Source organism: Neoarius graeffei, chromosome 7 (assembly GCF_027579695.1).
Source record: "Neoarius graeffei isolate fNeoGra1 chromosome 7, fNeoGra1.pri, whole genome shotgun sequence".
In the NCBI taxonomy this organism is placed as follows: Eukaryota; Metazoa; Chordata; class Actinopteri; order Siluriformes; family Ariidae; genus Neoarius; species Neoarius graeffei.
Genome location: NC_083575.1, coordinates 17,023,576 through 17,047,712, shown reverse-complemented (window position 1 = coordinate 17,047,712; position 24,137 = coordinate 17,023,576). Strand labels below are relative to the sequence as shown.

Here is a 24,137-nt window from a genome sequence, read left to right as displayed (position 1 = left end):
CAAAAACTAAAGGTAAAAACCTTTCTTTCTTTAATGAATCAGTTTAACAATTGATATGTCCTCTAAATGAGTACAATATACTAAACAAATTTTTAGAGCAGGGAGCTGGAATAGGGCCTTGCTCTTTCCACTCCATGCATCAACCTGGCATTGCAGGAATGCATACATGTCAACCTTTAGTTACCCATGCCCTTACAAAATCTGTACTTTTCCCTTACATACACCCATGAGCCCTTATACAAGAGAAAAATTCCAATATATAATCCAAAGCACCGATTGTTTTATTCCACATTATACACTCCTATTGTAATTATTTATCACACTGCATCAAATTAAAATAAGCATGTACTGAATAAAAAGAAATTTTAGATCCCAGAGAAAACAACTGAATTAAAAAGGAATATATGTACAGTCAAGTAAACAATTATCTACTAAAGAGAATGACTGAACGATAAACGTAATTATTTAATATACATTGTATCAGTAATACCAGAATTATTGATGTAAATTTTGCAAATAAAATTTATTAATATTAAATAGTTCATAAAAATTACACAAAGTTCTATTTGACAAGTGTTGACATCACCTACAATATTACATTCCACCAAAGAAAATTACTTGAATTATAACAGCAGTACTAAGTAGGAATGTTAATAGTAGGTTACATGTAATAAATTATATATAATCATGTCAAACAGTAAATGAAGGTTAGTGAAAGTTCCATTTGAGAAAAAAGTGTTGATACCATAAGCAGTGTTAGATCCAACTAAAGATGACTGAACCACATCAAGTATATTAAGTGAAAATATTAATAAATTATCAAGTTAAACTGAAAATCTTCACAGTAATTTATAACAAGAATTTAAATCTTATTCCTTTTTAGAGTGTTATTTGTTGTACAAAGATGTTGCAGAATTGCTTGGGTAGCAGTTGTAGCACTCCTCATCAGAGTTCATTTTAATTTGCAGATATGCAGTTAATGTGTCTGCAGCCATATTTTTTCTGTACTCAGTATGAATTTTCGTAACCAATGAAAAAGCCCTCTCACTATCTTCATTGCTATGTGGGAGGCACACAGCAAAGCAGTAAGTTTCAGCATTGGAAACCTGGCAACACCTAGAGCAGTTTTTACATCAAAGACCTTTCCCCAATATACATCTATTATTTTCCTGGTCAATAAAAGAAAATCACAGCACGGCAAACATGTAGATGGTGTTAAATTGCTTCCATCCCCTACTACACATTTTAGAGACAAGTTACCAATGGCCATTACCACCGTTACTCTTCATTCAATACTTTCCCAGTTTACTGATGACTGATGGTAGTAATGAATGTTGGTCATCTGTGTCTACATATAATGTCGATCAACAATTAAAATGTTTAGGGAAGCAAAACCAGAAATCGCCAGATAACTACAGTTGCCGTTGTATAAAAGGTGACTCCCAGTATCGCCTCCCTAAATTATCTTCATAATGGAGGAAGCTTTCCTACATGCAAACAGTAAAAACTTAAAAAAACAAACACAAATGCTTACCTGTGCAGTCTGTTAGGCGTTGTGACTATCTAGGCCTCTAGAGGCCGCTATTGTATCTGTGATTTGTGTTTGTTTTGACAGCCATGTGCTTCTTTGTTTTTCATGTGCCTTGTGCCCCACCTGTTCTTTATTTACTGCCCCGCCTATTTTCTTAATTGCCTGGTCATGTGTCTTATTACTCTGGGTATTTATACTACCCCATTTTGTGTCTCTTGTTACTGAGTCTTTGTGCTGTTCATGATTAGTCACCTTTGTTCTGTGTACCTTGCCTGTCTACTAGTGTTTTGGACATCTACTGTCTTAGGACATTTGGACTGTTTTTGTTTACTTGGACCCTTGCTGTTTTTGTATCTTCTGAGCGTTTGGATTTTTGCTTTTTTTTTGCCTTGGTTTTGGACTTTTGGATGTTTTTCTTGTATCTCCTGTGTGTTTTTGTATTTTTCTTTTTTGGATTTTTGCCTTTTCACAAACTTTGGTTTTTCTGAGCTTTGGTGAATAAACGTTTTTGAACTCTAACTTTCATCTCACTCCTCTGCACTTGAGTCATTCCCCTGGTGGCTTAGTGGGGGTTTGCTGGGTTATTACACCAGCGACCTGGGTTTGATTCCCAGCCCAACCTAACAGTCTTTGAATTGGGGAAACTTTTTTTTTTTTGGTTAGCTGTGAAAAATGGTCTGCCACAGTCGGGGGGGATGTTGTGTTCCATGAGAAACTGGCAGAACATAACTTCTGCAGCTGTCACGGAAGTCTGGGCAGTCTGAGCTGATGTACTTAAATGACCAAGAAAACCACATGCAACTATAAAACCACATAAATCGAAAATAGTTCCATTTCATGAGGCATGCATGTTTGAAAAAATAAATGGTGGGTGCTAAGAATTTTCTCAGCGTAACAGAAAAATCTCTGATACGAAATGTAATTTTCCCATATGAAAATCAGTGTATGCCATATTAGCCAAAAAATTGCATTTTCCCGTACAAAATATGGGGAAACCCTAAAACTTGACATGTATGAGAATGGTGCCCTTGTTCAAAACAAACACTTTTTTTTTTTTTTAAGATATCAGCTTAAGATTTGATAAGTCCTCTAAATGGGGATGATATATTAAATGGGTTTTTAGAACAGGGAGCTGGAATAGGGGCTTGCTCTTTCCACTCCATGCATCAACCTGGCATTGCTATCCCTCCAGGAATGGTGACCTTGTTAAAGAAAAATATCTTTCTTTCTTTGCCTGGCCTACCCTTTCCCCATTTCCTGGTTTTCTCCATGCTCAACAATCAACTGTACCTTTAGCCTTTCCCCTACTCTTTCACTGGACATATCACACAACACTCAACTGTTCCTTTTACAATTCAACCCCCCCCCCCCATTTCCCCTCTTAAAGTTCTCATTGCATTGTTTTTTTCATTAATTGTGCAGTGGTCTCTAGTATGAATGAATGCCCTATGAGCCAGTTTTGGTGAAAAAATGCTGTGGTTCTCCTGTTTCAGGCTGTTCTAGTTTGGTGGATGGTGGGAGAACGACAGGATTTCAGCTCTTACTCATTAATATTCATGACATGTACGGTAAACGTGTTACCTCTGATTGGCTAACAGCACTGTGACGCTACCTCCAGTGGGTCAGAACAAGCAGATGTGGGTGTCTTTGTAAAAACTGTTTTGATTGGCTATTATGGTCTCGACATCGATGTTTTGACCAATAACAATGTAGATAATACAAATTTTACATCACATTCAACGAGATTGAAACGAGACTAAAGATGGCGACTTACAAATAATGTGTAAACATTGTTGGAGTTAATAAAGTTTGAACAGCATGAAGGAACATACCCCAACCCCCCGAAATTAATAAAAAAAAAATTCTCAATGGATTTGGCATAATATAAAAAGGTCATTTTTTACTCAGAAAAAGCGGAAATCCGCCGAAAAGCGGAAAACTCTCATCCCTGCCTGCCGGCTTGTGACCATGTCATGCAAGCTAACATGGAGAATATGAACATGCGATTTTGTAACAAAAACCTTCGAACAAAAAGTTCATGTTTTACTTACAGCTTGTGAGCTGGTGGTCGATCATCTTGACGGTACAGATCCAGGTATTAAAAACAAACCTCAAAAACAACCACTACTGAAGGCACTGAAGTTTGAAAAGTTACTGTGGTTGAAATGATCAGAACACAGTAGTAATGTTGCGTTATACTTCTCTGGTGGTGTTCCAAAGATAAATTCCAACCATTTCTTCTTCACCTCTTCTATCTTGGGCAAGAAATGCAACATTGATGTGTTACTGCCACAAATAACACAGGCATGAACTTGTTCAGACATGTTTTCAACTTGCTGTTAGGTTCTCTTCGTTATCTACTGATGAGATGGGCTCTGCTATCTCTCCTCGTGCTTAAATCTAAACTTTCTTCCCGTGGGCAGTCGCAAGCCAAGGTGGGCGAGGCCATGAATACTAATTTTCGAAGTGACGCAAGTTCGTAGGGCTTTTTCAGATTCGCTCATTTTTCCGACTATTTTCTTTCATAAGCTAATACAGGGAATGGGAGTAGAATTACATTTTCACATGCAGCATGCATATGCAACTCGGAGTGAACTATAGTATTTCAAAAAGAGCCAGTATTAAACGTTTTTGGTGGAAGGGCACCTTTAAAAATTTTCCTAAAATGCTTGTTGGCCAGACATTTCTTTCCCTGTTTGCAATGGCTAACAAAGGTATAATGATGCAAGAGGTTGGTCCAGGCCACCTTACCCTATACCAGCTTTCTGGACCTCTGATACAGTTTCACTAGCCTGATCCAGTGTTAAGAGTAGCTCAGGTTTCTCTTCATTGACAACCTTTTATGAAAGATTTCCATGGCAAGGAATGTTAGTGAGTTCAAATTATTTTTGCGAACTTTGCTCTGGCAGAGCTGTATATGCTTGGGGGTCAAATGTTCAAAATATCTAGCATTTTGCATGGAGACACACCTCCCCCAACACACACACAAAAGGCGCTAACCTAACCCTGACCTACAGTAATTCCTGAATCTAACCCTGACCATAACCTTAACCATAACACAAACCTGGACTTTAAACTTAACCCTAAATCTTACCCACTCTACTTAACCCTAACCCTAAATTTAATCCTAACCCTAATGCTATACTTAACCAGAAAGATAAATTTAACCCTTTGGTGACTGACCCCTTGAAAATGGTTCCTCCAGGAACCATGACATTTCAGTTGTCAAGACAACGGAAAAACACAAATACAAATACAAGAGCATTTTGTTTTGTGCACAAGAGCATTGTGACGTATCTTTCTGTTTTTGTATTTTAGTTTTTCCGTTGTCTTGACAACTGAAACGTCATCGTTCCTGGAGGAACCATTTTCAAAGGGTCAGTCACCAAAGGGTTAACCCTAACCTTTGCCCTAGCCTTAACCCTCATCCTAAACTTAACCCTGTCCCTAACACGAAGCCTAACCCCTAACCCTAAACCTAACCCTAAATCTAATCTTAACCCTAACCCTAACAATAACATTAACCCTCAACTTAACACTAACCTTAACCCGAACGCTAACCTTAACCTTAACCATGCACATGGTTAAGGTTAGCCTTAACCTTAACCTTAACCATATCTAATCCTAAACCCATACCTTAATCAATCTAATCCTAAACCTAACCCTACCTTAAGCCTAAACCTAACCTTAATCCTAACTCTAATGATAACCCAAAACGAAACTCTAACCCTAACAGTAATCTAACCTAACCTTAACCCTGTCCCAAATCATAACCTTAACCCTAACTTTAACCATATGCCTAACCCTTCCATTAAACCTTACCCTAAGTTTAATCCTAAACCTAACATTAACCCTAAACTTGAACCTAAACCTAACCATAACTTTAACCCTAACCCATATCCTAAATATAATCTTAAGCCTAATGCTCAACTTAACCCTTACACTAACCCTTAACCCTAATACCAATCTTAACCCTAACCCTAACCTGCACCCTAAATCTTCCCCTAACTCTATAACCTTAACCCTAAGCCTGAACTTAAACCTAACCTTAAACCTAACCCTACACTTAATGCTAACTCAAACCCTAACCCTATCCCTCACTGTAACCTTAAACATAACCTGACCCCAACCCTAAGCTTAGCCTAAACCCTAAGCCTAACCTTAACCTGAACCTTAACCCTAACCATAAACTTAACCCTATGCCAACCAAAGCTTAGTCTAAATCCTAAATCTAACCCTAACCCTAATCTTATCCCGAAACCTGTATTAGTGGTGAAAATTCATATACATATTCATGTCAAGGCGCTCCTGCATGAGAAAAGTTGTTTCATGCATTGGGTTTCACAGAGTATGTTGTACCATACAGAAAAGCTGCTTTTCACATGCTGCTGATAAAAACTCCTTTCTGACTTTATCAACGATAAATGAACAATCATGTGAATATGAGTGGTATGATGATAAAGTGTCAAAAGCTCGAAAACATGAAAATCCATGATTAGAAAGTTGTTACTTGTCAAATATACTTGAATACACTCACTTCACACGAAATACACGTGTGCTGTGAAGTGGCTGCATTAGGTGCATGAAAACAGCTTTCCTTCAGCAGGAGCTCCTTCAGCCTCTTTCTATCGACTTTTCAGGGCATAAAGCAAACGTTTGACAAGGAACATTGATTTTGAGTGAAATGAGTGCTTTCGAGCATATGTGACATGAAACAACTTTCCAAGCATGGATTTTCATGTTTTCGAGCTTTTAACACATTTTGATCATATTGGTCATATTAACTGTAAAAGCACGTCTGAAACGAGTTTTCAACATAGTACTGTGATATGCACTTGTTCAGAGTAGGAAAACACACTTTGTGTCACTGAGTGCATGAAAACAGCTTTCCTTCAGCAGGAGCGCCTTCAGCCAGTTTCTATCGCCTTTTCTGGGCGAAAAGGAAAGGTTTGACAAGGAACGTTGATTTTGAGTGAAATGAGTGCATTCGAGCATATGTGACATGAAACAACTTTCCAAGCATGGATCTTCATGTTTTCGAGCTTTTAACACATTTTCATCATATTGGTCATTTTAACTGTAAAAGCACGTCTGAAACGAGTTTTCAACATAGTACTGTGATATGCACTTGTTCAGAGTGGGAAAAAACACTTTGTGTCACTGAGTGCATGAAAACAACTTTACTTCAGGAGGAGTGCCTTCAGCCTGTTTCTATCACCTTTTCAGGGCATAAAGCAAACGTTTGACAAGGAACATTGATTTTGAGTGAAATGAGTGCATTCGAGCATATGTGACATGAAACAACTTTCTAAGCATGGATTTTCATGTTTTCGAGCTTTTAACACATTTTCATCATATTGGTCATTTTAACTGTAAATGCACGTCTGAAACGAGTTTTCAACATAGTACTGAGATATGCACTTGTTCAGAGTGGGAAAACACAATTTGTGTCACTGAGTGCATAAAAACAGCTTTCCTTCAGCAGGAGCGCATTCAGCCTCTTTCTATCGCCTTTTCAGGGCTTAAAGCAAACGTTTGACAAGGAACATAGATTTTGAGTGAAATGAGTGCATTCGAGCATATTTGACATGAAACAACTTTCTAAGCATGGATTTTCATGTTTTCGAGCTTTTAACACATTTTCATCATATTGGTCATTTTAACTGTAAAAGCACGTCTGACGAGTTTTCAACATAGTACTGTGATATGCACTTGTTCAGAGTGGGAAAAAACACTTTGTGTCACTGAGTGCATAAAAACAGCTTTCCTTCAGCAGGAGCGCCTTCAGGCCTGTTTCTATCGCCTTTTCAGGGCATAAAGCAAACGTTTGACAAGGAACATTGATTTTGAGTGAAATGAGTGCCTTCGAGCATATGTGGCATGAAACAACTTTCCAAGCATGGATCTTCATGTTTTCGAGCTTTTAAAACATTTTCATCATATTGGTCATTTTAACTGTAAAAGCACGTCTGAAACGAGTTTTCAACATGGTACTGTGATATGCACTTGTTCAGAGTGGGAAAACACACTTTGTGTCACTGAGTGCATGAAAACAGCTTTCCTTCAGCAGGAGCGCCTTCAGCCTGTTTCTATCGCCTTTTCAGGGCATAAAGCAAACGTTTGACAAGGAACATTGATTTTGAGTGAAATGAGTGCTTTCGAGCATATGTGACATGAAACAACATTCCAGGCATGGATCTTCATGTTTTCGAGCTTTTAACACATTTTCATCATATTGGTCATTTTAACTGTAAAAGCACGTCTGAAACGAGTTTTCAACATGGTACTGTGATATGCACTTGTTCAGAGTGGGAAAAAACACTTTGTGTCACTGAGTGCATAAAAACAGCTTTCCTTCAGCAGGAGCGCCTTCAGCCTGTTTCTATCGCCTTTTCAGGGCATAAAGCAAACGTTTGACAAGGAACATTGATTTTGAGTGAAATGAGTGCCTTCGAGCATATGTGGCATGAAACAACTTTCCAAGCATGGATCTTCATGTTTTCGAGCTTTTAAAACATTTTCATCATATTGGTCATTTTAACTGTAAAAGCACGTCTGAAACGAGTTTTCAACATAGTACTGTGATATGCACTTGTTCAGAGTGGGAAAACACACTTTGTGTCACTGAGTGCATGAAAACAGCTTTCCTTCAGCAGGAGCTCCTTCAGCCTGTTTCTATCGCCTTTTCAGGGCATAAAGCAAACGTTTGACAAGGAACATTGATTTTGAGTGAAATGAGTGCCTTCGAGCATATGTGACATGAAACAACTTTCCAAGCATGGATCTTCATGTTTTCGAGCTTTTAAAACATTTTCATCATATTGGTCATTTTAACTGTAAAAGCACGTCTGAAACGAGTTTTCAACATGGTACTGTGATATGCACTTGTTCAGAGTGGGAAAAAACACTTTGTGTCACTGAGTGCATAAAAACAGCTTTCCTTCAGCAGGAGCGCCTTCAGCCTGTTTCTATCGCCTTTTCAGGGCATAAAGCAAACGTTTGACAAGGAACATTGATTTTGAGTGAAATGAGTGCATTCGAGCATATCTGACATGAAACAACTTACTAAGCATGGATTTTCATGTTTTCCAGCTTTTAACACATTTTCATCATATTGGTCATTTTAACTGTAAAAGCACGTCTGAAACGAGTTTTCAACATAGTACTGTGATATGCACTTGTTCAGAGTGGGAAAACACACTTTGTGTCACTGAGTGCATGAAAACAGCTTTGCTTCAGCAGGAGCGCCTTCAGGACTGTTTCTATCGCCTTTTCAGGGCATAAAGCAAACGTTTGACAAGGAACATTGATTTTGAGTGAAATGAGTGCCTTCGAGCATATGTGACATGAAAAAACTTTCCAAGCATGGATCTTCATGTTTTCGAGCTTTTAAAACATTTTCATCATATTGGTCATTTTAACTGTAAAAGCACGTCTGAAACGAGTTTTCAACATGGTACTGTGATATGCACTTGTTCAGAGTGGGAAAACACACTTTGTGTCACTGAGTGCATGAAAACAGCTTTCCTTCAGCAGGAGCTCCTTCAGCCTGTTTCTATCGCCTTTTCAGGGCATAAAGCAAACGTTTGACAAGGAACATTGATTTTGAGTGAAATGAGTGCATTCGAGCATATCTGACATGAAACAACTTACTAAGCATGGATTTTCATGTTTTCCAGCTTTTAACACATTTTCATCATATTGGTCATTTTAACTGTAAAAGCACGTCTGAAACGAGTTTTCAACATAGTACTGTGATATGCACTTGTTCAGAGTGGGAAAACACACTTTGTGTCACTGAGTGCATGAAAACAGCTTTCCTTCAGCAGGAGCGCCTTCAGGACTGTTTCTATCGCCTTTTCAGGGCATAAAGCAAACGTTTGACAAGGAACATTGATTTTGAGTGAAATGAGTGCCTTCGAGCATATGTGACATGAAACAACTTTCTAAGCATGGATTTTCATGTTTTCCAACTTTTAACACATTTTCATCATATTGGTCATTTTAACTGTAAAAGCACGTCTGAAACGAGTTTTCAACATAGTACTGTGATATGCACTTGTTCAGAGTGGGAAAACACACTTTGTGTCACTGAGTGCATGAAAACAGCTTTCCTTCAGCAGGAGCGCCTTCAGCCTGTTTCTATCGCCTTTTCAGGGCATAAAGCAAACGTTTGACAAGGAACATTGATTTTGAGTGAAATGAGTGCTTTCGAGCATATGTGACATGAAACAACATTCCAGGCATGGATCTTCATGTTTTCGAGCTTTTAACACATTTTCATCATATTGGTCATTTTAACTGTAAAAGCACGTCTGAAACGAGTTTTCAACATGGTACTGTGATATGCACTTGTTCAGAGTGGGAAAAAACACTTTGTGTCACTGAGTGCATAAAAACAGCTTTCCTTCAGCAGGAGCGCCTTCAGCCTGTTTCTATCGCCTTTTCAGGGCATAAAGCAAACGTTTGACAAGGAACATTGATTTTGAGTGAAATGAGTGCCTTCGAGCATATGTGGCATGAAACAACTTTCCAAGCATGGATCTTCATGTTTTCGAGCTTTTAAAACATTTTCATCATATTGGTCATTTTAACTGTAAAAGCACGTCTGAAACGAGTTTTCAACATGGTACTGTGATATGCACTTGTTCAGAGTGGGAAAACACACTTTGTGTCACTGAGTGCATGAAAACAGCTTTCCTTCAGCAGGAGCGCCTTCAGGACTGTTTCTATCGCCTTTTCAGGGCATAAAGCAAACGTTTGACAAGGAACATTGATTTTGAGTGAAATGAGTGCCTTCGAGCATATGTGACATGAAACAACTTTCTAAGTATGGATTTTCATGTTTTCCAGCTTTTAACACATTTTCATCATATTGGTCATTTTAACTGTAAAAGCACGTCTGAAACGAGTTTTCAACATAGTACTGTGATATGCACTTGTTCAGAGTGGGAAAACACACTTTGTGTCACTGAGTGCATGAAAACAGCTTTCCTTCAGCAGGAGCGCCTTCAGCCTGTTTCTATCGCCTTTTCAGGGCATAAAGCAAACGTTTGACAAGGAACATTGATTTTGAGTGAAATGAGTGCTTTCGAGCATATGTGACATGAAACAACATTCCAGGCATGGATCTTCATGTTTTCGAGCTTTTAACACATTTTCATCATATTGGTCATTTTAACTGTAAAAGCACGTCTGAAACGAGTTTTCAACATGGTACTGTGATATGCACTTGTTCAGAGTGGGAAAAAACACTTTGTGTCACTGAGTGCATAAAAACAGCTTTCCTTCAGCAGGAGCGCCTTCAGCCTGTTTCTATCGCCTTTTCAGGGCATAAAGCAAACGTTTGACAAGGAACATTGATTTTGAGTGAAATGAGTGCCTTCGAGCATATGTGGCATGAAACAACTTTCCAAGCATGGATCTTCATGTTTTCGAGCTTTTAAAACATTTTCATCATATTGGTCATTTTAACTGTAAAAGCACGTCTGAAACGAGTTTTCAACATGGTACTGTGATATGCACTTGTTCAGAGTGGGAAAACACACTTTGTGTCACTGAGTGCATGAAAACAGCTTTCCTTCAGCAGGAGCTCCTTCAGCCTGTTTCTATCGCCTTTTCAGGGCATTAAGCAAACGTTTGACAAGGAACATAGATTTTGAGTGAAATGAGTGCATTCGAGCATATTTGACATGAAACAACTTTCTAAGCATGGATTTTCATGTTTTCGAGCTTTTAACACATTTTCATCATATTGGTCATTTTAACTGTAAAAGCACGTCTGACGAGTTTTCAACATAGTACTGTGATAGGCACTTGTTCAGAGTGGGAAAAGACACTTTGTGTCACTGAGTGCATAAAAACAGCTTTCCTTCAGCAGGAGCGCCTTCAGCCTGTTTCTATCGCCTTTTCAGGGCATAAAGCAAACGTTTGACAAGGAACATTGATTTTGAGTGAAATGAGTGCTTTCGAGCATATGTGACATGAAACAACTTTCCAAGCATGGATCTTCATGTTTTCGAGCTTTTAAAACATTTTCATCATATTGGTCATTTTAACTGTAAAAGCACGTCTGAAACGAGTTTTCAACATAGTACTGTGATATGCACTTGTTCAGAGTGGGAAAACACACTTTGTGTCACTGAGTGCATGAAAACAGCTTTCCTTCAGCAGGAGCTCCTTCAGCCTGTTTCAGGGCATAAAGCAAACGTTTGACAAGGAACATTGATTTTGAGTGAAATGAGTGCCTTCGAGCATATGTGACATGAAACAACTTTCCAAGCATGGATCTTCATGTTTTCGAGCTTTTAAAACATTTTCATCATATTGGTCATTTTAACTGTAAAAGCACGTCTGAAACGAGTTTTCAACATGGTACTGTGATATGCACTTGTTCAGAGTGGGAAAAAACACTTTGTGTCACTGAGTGCATAAAAACAGCTTTCCTTCAGCAGGAGCGCCTTCAGCCTGTTTCTATCGCCTTTTCAGGGCATAAAGCAAACGTTTGACAAGGAACATTGATTTTGAGTGAAATGAGTGCATTCGAGCATATCTGACATGAAACAACTTACTAAGCATGGATTTTCATGTTTTCCAGCTTTTAACACATTTTCATCATATTGGTCATTTTAACTGTAAAAGCACGTCTGAAACGAGTTTTCAACATAGTACTGTGATATGCACTTGTTCAGAGTGGGAAAACACACTTTGTGTCACTGAGTGCATGAAAACAGCTTTGCTTCAGCAGGAGCGCCTTCAGGACTGTTTCTATCGCCTTTTCAGGGCATAAAGCAAACGTTTGACAAGGAACATTGATTTTGAGTGAAATGAGTGCCTTCGAGCATATGTGACATGAAAAAACTTTCCAAGCATGGATCTTCATGTTTTCGAGCTTTTAAAACATTTTCATCATATTGGTCATTTTAACTGTAAAAGCACGTCTGAAACGAGTTTTCAACATGGTACTGTGATATGCACTTGTTCAGAGTGGGAAAACACACTTTGTGTCACTGAGTGCATGAAAACAGCTTTCCTTCAGCAGGAGCTCCTTCAGCCTGTTTCTATCGCCTTTTCAGGGCATAAAGCAAACGTTTGACAAGGAACATTGATTTTGAGTGAAATGAGTGCATTCGAGCATATCTGACATGAAACAACTTACTAAGCATGGATTTTCATGTTTTCCAGCTTTTAACACATTTTCATCATATTGGTCATTTTAACTGTAAAAGCACGTCTGAAACGAGTTTTCAACATAGTACTGTGATATGCACTTGTTCAGAGTGGGAAAACACACTTTGTGTCACTGAGTGCATGAAAACAGCTTTCCTTCAGCAGGAGCGCCTTCAGGACTGTTTCTATCGCCTTTTCAGGGCATAAAGCAAACGTTTGACAAGGAACATTGATTTTGAGTGAAATGAGTGCCTTCGAGCATATGTGACATGAAACAACTTTCTAAGCATGGATTTTCATGTTTTCCAACTTTTAACACATTTTCATCATATTGGTCATTTTAACTGTAAAAGCACGTCTGAAACGAGTTTTCAACATAGTACTGTGATATGCACTTGTTCAGAGTGGGAAAACACACTTTGTGTCACTGAGTGCATGAAAACAGCTTTCCTTCAGCAGGAGCGCCTTCAGCCTGTTTCTATCGCCTTTTCAGGGCATAAAGCAAACGTTTGACAAGGAACATTGATTTTGAGTGAAATGAGTGCTTTCGAGCATATGTGACATGAAACAACATTCCAGGCATGGATCTTCATGTTTTCGAGCTTTTAACACATTTTCATCATATTGGTCATTTTAACTGTAAAAGCACGTCTGAAACGAGTTTTCAACATGGTACTGTGATATGCACTTGTTCAGAGTGGGAAAAAACACTTTGTGTCACTGAGTGCATAAAAACAGCTTTCCTTCAGCAGGAGCGCCTTCAGCCTGTTTCTATCGCCTTTTCAGGGCATAAAGCAAACGTTTGACAAGGAACATTGATTTTGAGTGAAATGAGTGCCTTCGAGCATATGTGGCATGAAACAACTTTCCAAGCATGGATCTTCATGTTTTCGAGCTTTTAAAACATTTTCATCATATTGGTCATTTTAACTGTAAAAGCACGTCTGAAACGAGTTTTCAACATGGTACTGTGATATGCACTTGTTCAGAGTGGGAAAACACACTTTGTGTCACTGAGTGCATGAAAACAGCTTTCCTTCAGCAGGAGCGCCTTCAGGACTGTTTCTATCGCCTTTTCAGGGCATAAAGCAAACGTTTGACAAGGAACATTGATTTTGAGTGAAATGAGTGCCTTCGAGCATATGTGACATGAAACAACTTTCTAAGTATGGATTTTCATGTTTTCCAGCTTTTAACACATTTTCATCATATTGGTCATTTTAACTGTAAAAGCACGTCTGAAACGAGTTTTCAACATAGTACTGTGATATGCACTTGTTCAGAGTGGGAAAACACACTTTGTGTCACTGAGTGCATGAAAACAGCTTTCCTTCAGCAGGAGCGCCTTCAGCCTGTTTCTATCGCCTTTTCAGGGCATAAAGCAAACGTTTGACAAGGAACATTGATTTTGAGTGAAATGAGTGCTTTCGAGCATATGTGACATGAAACAACATTCCAGGCATGGATCTTCATGTTTTCGAGCTTTTAACACATTTTCATCATATTGGTCATTTTAACTGTAAAAGCACGTCTGAAACGAGTTTTCAACATGGTACTGTGATATGCACTTGTTCAGAGTGGGAAAAAACACTTTGTGTCACTGAGTGCATAAAAACAGCTTTCCTTCAGCAGGAGCGCCTTCAGCCTGTTTCTATCGCCTTTTCAGGGCATAAAGCAAACGTTTGACAAGGAACATTGATTTTGAGTGAAATGAGTGCCTTCGAGCATATGTGGCATGAAACAACTTTCCAAGCATGGATCTTCATGTTTTCGAGCTTTTAAAACATTTTCATCATATTGGTCATTTTAACTGTAAAAGCACGTCTGAAACGAGTTTTCAACATGGTACTGTGATATGCACTTGTTCAGAGTGGGAAAACACACTTTGTGTCACTGAGTGCATGAAAACAGCTTTCCTTCAGCAGGAGCTCCTTCAGCCTGTTTCTATCGCCTTTTCAGGGCATAAAGCAAACGTTTGACAAGGAACATAGATTTTGAGTGAAATGAGTGCATTCGAGCATATTTGACATGAAACAACTTTCTAAGCATGGATTTTCATGTTTTCGAGCTTTTAACACATTTTCATCATATTGGTCATTTTAACTGTAAAAGCACGTCTGACGAGTTTTCAACATAGTACTGTGATAGGCACTTGTTCAGAGTGGGAAAAGACACTTTGTGTCACTGAGTGCATAAAAACAGCTTTCCTTCAGCAGGAGCGCCTTCAGCCTGTTTCTATCGCCTTTTCAGGGCATAAAGCAAACGTTTGACAAGGAACATTGATTTTGAGTGAAATGAGTGCTTTCGAGCATATGTGACATGAAACAACTTTCCAAGCATGGATCTTCATGTTTTCGAGCTTTTAAAACATTTTCATCATATTGGTCATTTTAACTGTAAAAGCACGTCTGAAACGAGTTTTCAACATAGTACTGTGATATGCACTTGTTCAGAGTGGGAAAACACACTTTGTGTCACTGAGTGCATGAAAACAGCTTTCCTTCAGCAGGAGCTCCTTCAGCCTGTTTCTATCGCCTTTTCAGGGCATAAAGCAAACGTTTGACAAGGAACATTGATTTTGAGTGAAATGAGTGCCTTCGAGCATATGTGACATGAAACAACTTTCCAAGCATGGATCTTCATGTTTTCGAGCTTTTAAAACATTTTCATCATATTGGTCATTTTAACTGTAAAAGCACGTCTGAAACGAGTTTTCAACATGGTACTGTGATATGCACTTGTTCAGAGTGGGAAAAAACACTTTGTGTCACTGAGTGCATAAAAACAGCTTTCCTTCAGCAGGAGCGCCTTCAGCCTGTTTCTATCGCCTTTTCAGGGCATAAAGCAAACGTTTGACAAGGAACATTGATTTTGAGTGAAATGAGTGCATTCGAGCATATCTGACATGAAACAACTTACTAAGCATGGATTTTCATGTTTTCCAGCTTTTAACACATTTTCATCATATTGGTCATTTTAACTGTAAAAGCACGTCTGAAACGAGTTTTCAACATGGTACTGTGATATGCACTTGTTCAGAGTGGGAAAACACACTTTGTGTCACTGAGTGCATGAAAACAGCTTTGCTTCAGCAGGAGCGCCTTCAGGACTGTTTCTATCGCCTTTTCAGGGCATAAAGCAAACGTTTGACAAGGAACATTGATTTTGAGTGAAATGAGTGCCTTCGAGCATATTTGACATGAAACAACTTTCTAAGCATGGATTTTCATGTTTTCCAGCTTTTAACACATTTTCATCATATTGGTCATTTTAACTGTAAAAGCACGTCTGAAACGAGTTTTCAACATAGTACTGTGATATGCACTTGTTCAGAGTGGGAAAACACACTTTGTGTCACTGAGTGCATGAAAACAGCTTTCCTTCAGCAGGAGCTCCTTCAGCCTGTTTCTATCGCCTTTTCAGGGCATAAAGCAAACGTTTGACAAGGAACATAGATTTTGAGTGAAATGAGTGCATTCGAGCATATTTGACATGAAACAACTTTCTAAGCATGGATTTTCATGTTTTCGAGCTTTTAACACATTTTCATCATATTGGTCATTTTAACTGTAAAAGCACGTCTGACGAGTTTTCAACATAGTACTGTGATAGGCACTTGTTCAGAGTGGGAAAAGACACTTTGTGTCACTGAGTGCATAAAAACAGCTTTCCTTCAGCAGGAGCGCCTTCAGCCTGTTTCTATCGCCTTTTCAGGGCATAAAGCAAACGTTTGACAAGGAACATTGATTTTGAGTGAAATTAGTGCCTTCGAGCATATCTGACATGAAACAACTTTCTAAGCATGGATTTTCATGTTTTCGAGCTTTTAACACATTTTCATCATATTAACTGTAAAAGCACGTCTGAAACGAGTTTTCAACATAGTACTGTGATATGCACTTGTTCAGAGTGGGAAAACACACTTTATGTCACTGAGTGCATGAGAACAGCTTTCCTTCAGCAGGAGCGCCTTCAGCCACTTTCTATCGCCTTTTCGGGGCATAAACCAAACGTTTGACAAGGAACATTGATTTTGAGTGAAATGAGTGCCTTCGAGCATATGTGACATGAAACAACTTTCTAAGCATGGATTTTCATGTTTTCCAGCTGTTAACACATTTTCATCATATTGGTCATTTTAACTGTAAAAGCACGTCTGAAACGAGTTTTCAACATGGTACTGTGATATGCACTTGTTCAGAGTGGGAAAAAACACTTTGTGTCACTGAGTGCATAAAAACAGCTTTCCTTCAGCAGGAGCGCCTTCAGCCTGTTTCTATCGCCTTTTCAGGGCATAAAGCAAACGTTTGACAAGGAACATTGATTTTGAGTGAAATGAGTGCATTCGAGCATATCTGACATGAAACAACTTACTAAGCATGGATTTTCATGTTTTCCAGCTTTTAACACATTTTCATCATATTGGTCATTTTAACTGTAAAAGCACGTCTGAAACGAGTTTTCAACATAGTACTGTGATATGCACTTGTTCAGAGTGGGAAAACACACTTTGTGTCACTGAGTGCATGAAAACAGCTTTGCTTCAGCAGGAGCGCCTTCAGGACTGTTTCTATCGCCTTTTCAGGGCATAAAGCAAACGTTTGACAAGGAACATTGATTTTGAGTGAAATGAGTGCCTTCGAGCATATGTGACATGAAAAAACTTTCCAAGCATGGATCTTCATGTTTTCGAGCTTTTAAAACATTTTCATCATATTGGTCATTTTAACTGTAAAAGCACGTCTGAAACGAGTTTTCAACATGGTACTGTGATATGCACTTGTTCAGAGTGGGAAAACACACTTTGTGTCACTGAGTGCATGAAAACAGCTTTCCTTCAGCAGGAGCTCCTTCAGCCTGTTTCTATCGCCTTTTCAGGGCATAAAGCAAACGTTTGACAAGGAACATTGATTTTGAGTGAAATGAGTGCATTCGAGCATATCTGACATGAAACAACTTACTAAGCATGGATTTTCATGTTTTCCAGCTTTTAACACATTTTCATCATATTGGTCATTTTAACTGTAAAAGCACGTCTGAAACGAGTTTTCAACATAGTACTGTGATATGCACTTGTTCAGAGTGGGAAAACACACTTTGTGTCACTGAGTGCATGAAAACAGCTTTCCTTCAGCAGGAGCGCCTTCAGGACTGTTTCTATCGCCTTTTCAGGGCATAAAGCAAACGTTTGACAAGGAACATTGATTTTGAGTGAAATGAGTGCCTTCGAGCATATGTGACATGAAACAACTTTCTAAGCATGGATTTTCATGTTTTCCAGCTTTTAACACATTTTCATCATATTGGTCATTTTAACTGTAAAAGCACGTCTGAAACGAGTTTTCAACATAGTACTGTGATATGCACTTGTTCAGAGTGGGAAAACACACTTTGTGTCACTGAGTGCATGAAAACAGCTTTCCTTCAGCAGGAGCGCCTTCAGCCTGTTTCTATCGCCTTTTCAGGGCATAAAGCAAACGTTTGACAAGGAACATTGATTTTGAGTGAAATGAGTGCTTTCGAGCATATGTGACATGAAACAACATTCCAGGCATGGATCTTCATGTTTTCGAGCTTTTAACACATTTTCATCATATTGGTCATTTTAACTGTAAAAGCACGTCTGAAACGAGTTTTCAACATGGTACTGTGATATGCACTTGTTCAGAGTGGGAAAAAACACTTTGTGTCACTGAGTGCATAAAAACAGCTTTCCTTCAGCAGGAGCGCCTTCAGCCTGTTTCTATCGCCTTTTCAGGGCATAAAGCAAACGTTTGACAAGGAACATTGATTTTGAGTGAAATGAGTGCCTTCGAGCATATGTGGCATGAAACAACTTTCCAAGCATGGATCTTCATGTTTTCGAGCTTTTAAAACATTTTCATCATATTGGTCATTTTAACTGTAAAAGCACGTCTGAAACGAGTTTTCAACATGGTACTGTGATATGCACTTGTTCAGAGTGGGAAAACACACTTTGTGTCACTGAGTGCATGAAAACAGCTTTCCTTCAGCAGGAGCGCCTTCAGCCTGTTTCTATCGCCTTTTCAGGGCATAAAGCAAACGTTTGACAAGGAACATTGATTTTGAGTGAAATGAGTGCTTTCGAGCATATGTGACATGAAACAACATTCCAGGCATGGATCTTCATGTTTTCGAGCTTTTAACACATTTTCATCATATTGGTCATTTTAACTGTAAAAGCACGTCTGAAACGAGTTTTCAACATGGTACTGTGATATGCACTTGTTCAGAGTGGGAAAAAACACTTTGTGTCACTGAGTGCATAAAAACAGCTTTCCTTCAGCAGGAGCGCCTTCAGCCTGTTTCTATCGCCTTTTCAGGGCATAAAGCAAACGTTTGACAAGGAACATTGATTTTGAGTGAAATGAGTGCCTTCGAGCATATGTGGCATGAAACAACTTTCCAAGCATGGATCTTCATGTTTTCGAGCTTTTAAAACATTTTCATCATATTGGTCATTTTAACTGTAAAAGCACGTCTGAAACGAGTTTTCAACATAGTACTGTGATATGCACTTGTTCAGAGTGGGAAAACACACTTTGTGTCACTGAGTGCATGAAAACAGCTTTCCTTCAGCAGGAGCGCCTTCAGCCTGTTTCTATCGCCTTTTCAGGGCATAAAGCAAACGTTTGACAAGGAACATTGATTTTGAGTGAAATGAGTGCCTTCGAGCATATGTGGCATGAAACAACTTTCCAAGCATGGATCTTCATGTTTTCGAGCTTTTAAAACATTTTCATCATATTGGTCATTTTAACTGTAAAAGCACGTCTGAAACGAGTTTTCAACATAGTACTGTGATATGCACTTGTTCAGAGTGGGAAAACACACTTTGTGTCACTGAGTGCATGAAAACAGCTTTCCTTCAGCAGGAGCTCCTTCAGCCTGTTTCTATCGCCTTTTCAGGGCATAAAGCAAACGTTTGACAAGGAACATTGATTTTGAGTGAAATGAGTGCCTTCGAGCATATGTGACATGAAACAACTTTCCAAGCATGGATCTTCATGTTTTCGAGCTTTTAAAACATTTTCATCATATTGGTCATTTTAACTGTAAAAGCACGTCTGAAACGAGTTTTCAACATGGTACTGTGATATGCACTTGTTCAGAGTGGGAAAAAACACTTTGTGTCACTGAGTGCATAAAAACAGCTTTCCTTCAGCAGGAGCTCCTTCAGCCTGTTTCTATCGCCTTTTCAGGGCATAAAGCAAACGTTTGACAAGGAACATTGATTTTGAGTGAAATGAGTGCCTTCGAGCATATGTGACATGAAACAACTTTCCAAGCATGGATCTTCATGTTTTCGAGCTTTTAAAACATTTTCATCATATTGGTCATTTTAACTGTAAAAGCACGTCTGAAACGAGTTTTCAACATGGTACTGTGATATGCACTTGTTCAGAGTGGGAAAACACACTTTGTGTCACTGAGTGCATGAAAACAGCTTTCCTTCAGCAGGAGCTCCTTCAGCCTGTTTCTATCGCCTTTTCAGGGCATAAAGCAAACGTTTGACAAGGAACATTGATTTTGAGTGAAATGAGTGCATTCGAGCATATGTGACATGAAACAACTTTCTAAGCATGGATTTTCATGTTTTCCAGCTGTTAACACATTTTCATCATATTGGTCATTTTAACTGTAAAAGCACGTCTGAAACGAGTTTTCAACATGGTACTGTGATATGCACTTGTTCAGAGTGGGAAAAAACACTTTGTGTCACTGAGTGCATAAAAACAGCTTTCCTTCAGCAGGAGCGCCTTCAGCCTGTTTCTATCGCCTTTTCAGGGCATAAAGCAAACGTTTGACAAGGAACATTGATTTTGAGTGAAATGAGTGCATTCGAGCATATCTGACATGAAACAACTTACTAAGCATGGATTTTCATGTTTTCCAGCTTTTAACACATTTTCATCATATTGGTCATTTTAACTGTAAAAGCACGTCTGAAACGAGTTTTCAACATAGTACTGTGATATGCACTTGTTCAGAGTGGGAAAACACACTTTGTGTCACTGAGTGCATGAAAACAGCTTTCCTTCAGCAGGAGCGCCTTCAGGACTGTTTCTATCGCCTTTTCAGGGCATAAAGCAAACGTTTGACAAGGAACATTGATTTTGAGTGAAATGAGTGCCTTCGAGCATATGTGACATGAAACAACTTTCTAAGCATGGATTTTCATGTTTTCCAGCTTTTAACACATTTTCATCATATTGGTCATTTTAACTGTAAAAGCACGTCTGAAACGAGTTTTCAACATAGTACTGTGATATGCACTTGTTCAGAGTGGGAAAACACACTTTGTGTCACTGAGTGCATGAAAACAGCTTTCCTTCAGCAGGAGCGCCTTCAGCCTGTTTCTATCGCCTTTTCAGGGCATAAAGCAAACGTTTGACAAGGAACATTGATTTTGAGTGAAATGAGTGCTTTCGAGCATATGTGACATGAAACAACATTCCAGGCATGGATCTTCATGTTTTCGAGCTTTTAACACATTTTCATCATATTGGTCATTTTAACTGTAAAAGCACGTCTGAAACGAGTTTTCAACATGGTACTGTGATATGCACTTGTTCAGAGTGGGAAAAAACACTTTGTGTCACTGAGTGCATAAAAACAGCTTTCCTTCAGCAGGAGCGCCTTCAGCCTGTTTCTATCGCCTTTTCAGGGCATAAAGCAAACGTTTGACAAGGAACATTGATTTTGAGTGAAATGAGTGCCTTCGAGCATATGTGGCATGAAACAACTTTCCAAGCATGGATCTTCATGTTTTCGAGCTTTTAAAACATTTTCATCATATTGGTCATTTTAACTGTAAAAGCACGTCTGAAACGAGTTTTCAACATGGTACTGTGATATGCACTTGTTCAGAGTGGGAAAACACACTTTGTGTCACTGAGTGCATGAAAACAGCTTTCCTTCAGCAGGAGCGCCTTCAGCCTGTTTCTATCGCCTTTTCAGGGCATAAAGCAAACGTTTGACAAGGAACATTGATTTTGAGTGAAATGAGTGCTTTCGAGCATATGTGACATGAAACAACATTCCAGGCATGGATCTTCATGTTTTCGAGCTTTTAACACATTTTCATCATATTGGTCATTTTAACTGTAAAAGCACGTCTGAAACGAGTTTTCAACATGGTACTGTGATATGCACTTGTTCAGAGTGGGAAAAAACACTTTGTGTCACTGAGTGCATAAAAACAGCTTTCCTTCAGCAGGAGCGCCTTCAGCCTGTTTCTATCGCCTTTTCAGGGCATAAAGCAAACGTTTGACAAGGAACATTGATTTTGAGTGAAATGAGTGCCTTCGAGCATATGTGGCATGAAACAAGTTTCCAAGCATGGATCTTCATGTTTTCGAGCTTTTAAAACATTTTCATCATATTGGTCATTTTAACTGTAAAAGCACGTCTGAAACGAGTTTTCAACATAGTACTGTGATATGCACTTGTTCAGAGTGGGAAAACACACTTTGTGTCACTGAGTGCATGAAAACAGCTTTCCTTCAGCAGGAGCTCCTTCAGCCTGTTTCTATCGCCTTTTCAGGGCATAAAGCAAACGTTTGACAAGGAACATTGATTTTGAGTGAAATGAGTGCCTTCGAGCATATGTGACATGAAACAACTTTCCAAGCATGGATCTTCATGTTTTCGAGCTTTTAAAACATTTTCATCATATTGGTCATTTTAACTGTAAAAGCACGTCTGAAACGAGTTTTCAACATGGTACTGTGATATGCACTTGTTCAGAGTGGGAAAAAACACTTTGTGTCACTGAGTGCATAAAAACAGCTTTCCTTCAGCAGGAGCTCCTTCAGCCTGTTTCTATCGCCTTTTCAGGGCATAAAGCAAACGTTTGACAAGGAACATTGATTTTGAGTGAAATGAGTGCCTTCGAGCATATGTGACATGAAACAACTTTCCAAGCATGGATCTTCATGTTTTCGAGCTTTTAAAACATTTTCATCATATTGGTCATTTTAACTGTAAAAGCACGTCTGAAACGAGTTTTCAACATGGTACTGTGATATGCACTTGTTCAGAGTGGGAAAAAACACTTTGTGTCACTGAGTGCATAAAAACAGCTTTCCTTCAGCAGGAGCGCCTTCAGCCTGTTTCTATCGCCTTTTCAGGGCATAAAGCAAACGTTTGACAAGGAACATTGATTTTGAGTGAAATGAGTGCATTCGAGCATATCTGACATGAAACAACTTACTAAGCATGGATTTTCATGTTTTCCAGCTTTTAACACATTTTCATCATATTGGTCATTTTAACTGTAAAAGCACGTCTGAAACGAGTTTTCAACATGGTACTGTGATATGCACTTGTTCAGAGTGGGAAAACACACTTTGTGTCACTGAGTGCATGAAAACAGCTTTGCTTCAGCAGGAGCGCCTTCAGCCTGTTTCTATCGCCTTTTCAGGGCATAAAGCAAACGTTTGACAAGGAACTTTGATTTTGAGTGAAATTAGTGCCTTCGAGCATATCTGACATGAAACAACTTTCTAAGCATGGATTTTCATGTTTTCGAGCTTTTAACACATTTTCATCATATTGGTCATTTTAACTGTAAAAGCACGTCTGAAACGAGTTTTCAACATAGTACTGTGATATGCACTTGTTCAGAGTGGGAAAACACACTTTATGTCACTGAGTGCATGAGAACAGCTTTCCTTCAGCAGGAGCGCCTTCAGCCACTTTCTATCGCCTTTTCGGGGCATAAACCAAACGTTTGACAAGGAACATTGATTTTGAGTGAAATGAGTGCCTTCGAGCATATGTGACATGAAACAACTTTCTAAGCATGGATTTTCATGTTTTCCAGCTGTTAACACATTTTCATCATATTGGTCATTTTAACTGTAAAAGCACGTCTGAAACGAGTTTTCAACATGGTACTGTGATATGCACTTGTTCAGAGTGGGAAAAAACACTTTGTGTCACTGAGTGCATAAAAACAGCTTTCCTTCAGCAGGAGCGCCTTCAGCCTGTTTCTATCGCCTTTTCAGGGCATAAAGCAAACGTTTGACAAGGAACATTGATTTTGAGTGAAATGAGTGCCTTCGAGCATATGTGGCATGAAACAACTTTCCAAGCATGGATCTTCATGTTTTCGAGCTTTTAAAACATTTTCATCATATTGGTCATTTTAACTGTAAAAGCACGTCTGAAACGAGTTTTCAACATGGTACTGTGATATGCACTTGTTCAGAGTGGGAAAACACACTTTGTGTCACTGAGTGCATGAAAACAGCTTTCCTTCAGCAGGAGCGCCTTCAGCCTGTTTCTATCGCCTTTTCAGGGCATAAAGCAAACGTTTGACAAGGAACATTGATTTTGAGTGAAATGAGTGCTTTCGAGCATATGTGACATGAAACAACATTCCAGGCATGGATCTTCATGTTTTCAAGCT

The 24,137-nt window shown here is 38.9% G+C and overlaps 1 pseudogene; it reads left to right on the top strand.

The window, feature by feature from the left end:
- The first annotated feature begins 2,571 nt into the window (after positions 1-2,571).
- LOC132889826 (U2 spliceosomal RNA) lies at positions 2,572-2,739 on the top strand (annotated as a pseudogene).
- The last annotated feature ends 21,398 nt before the right edge of the window (positions 2,740-24,137 follow it).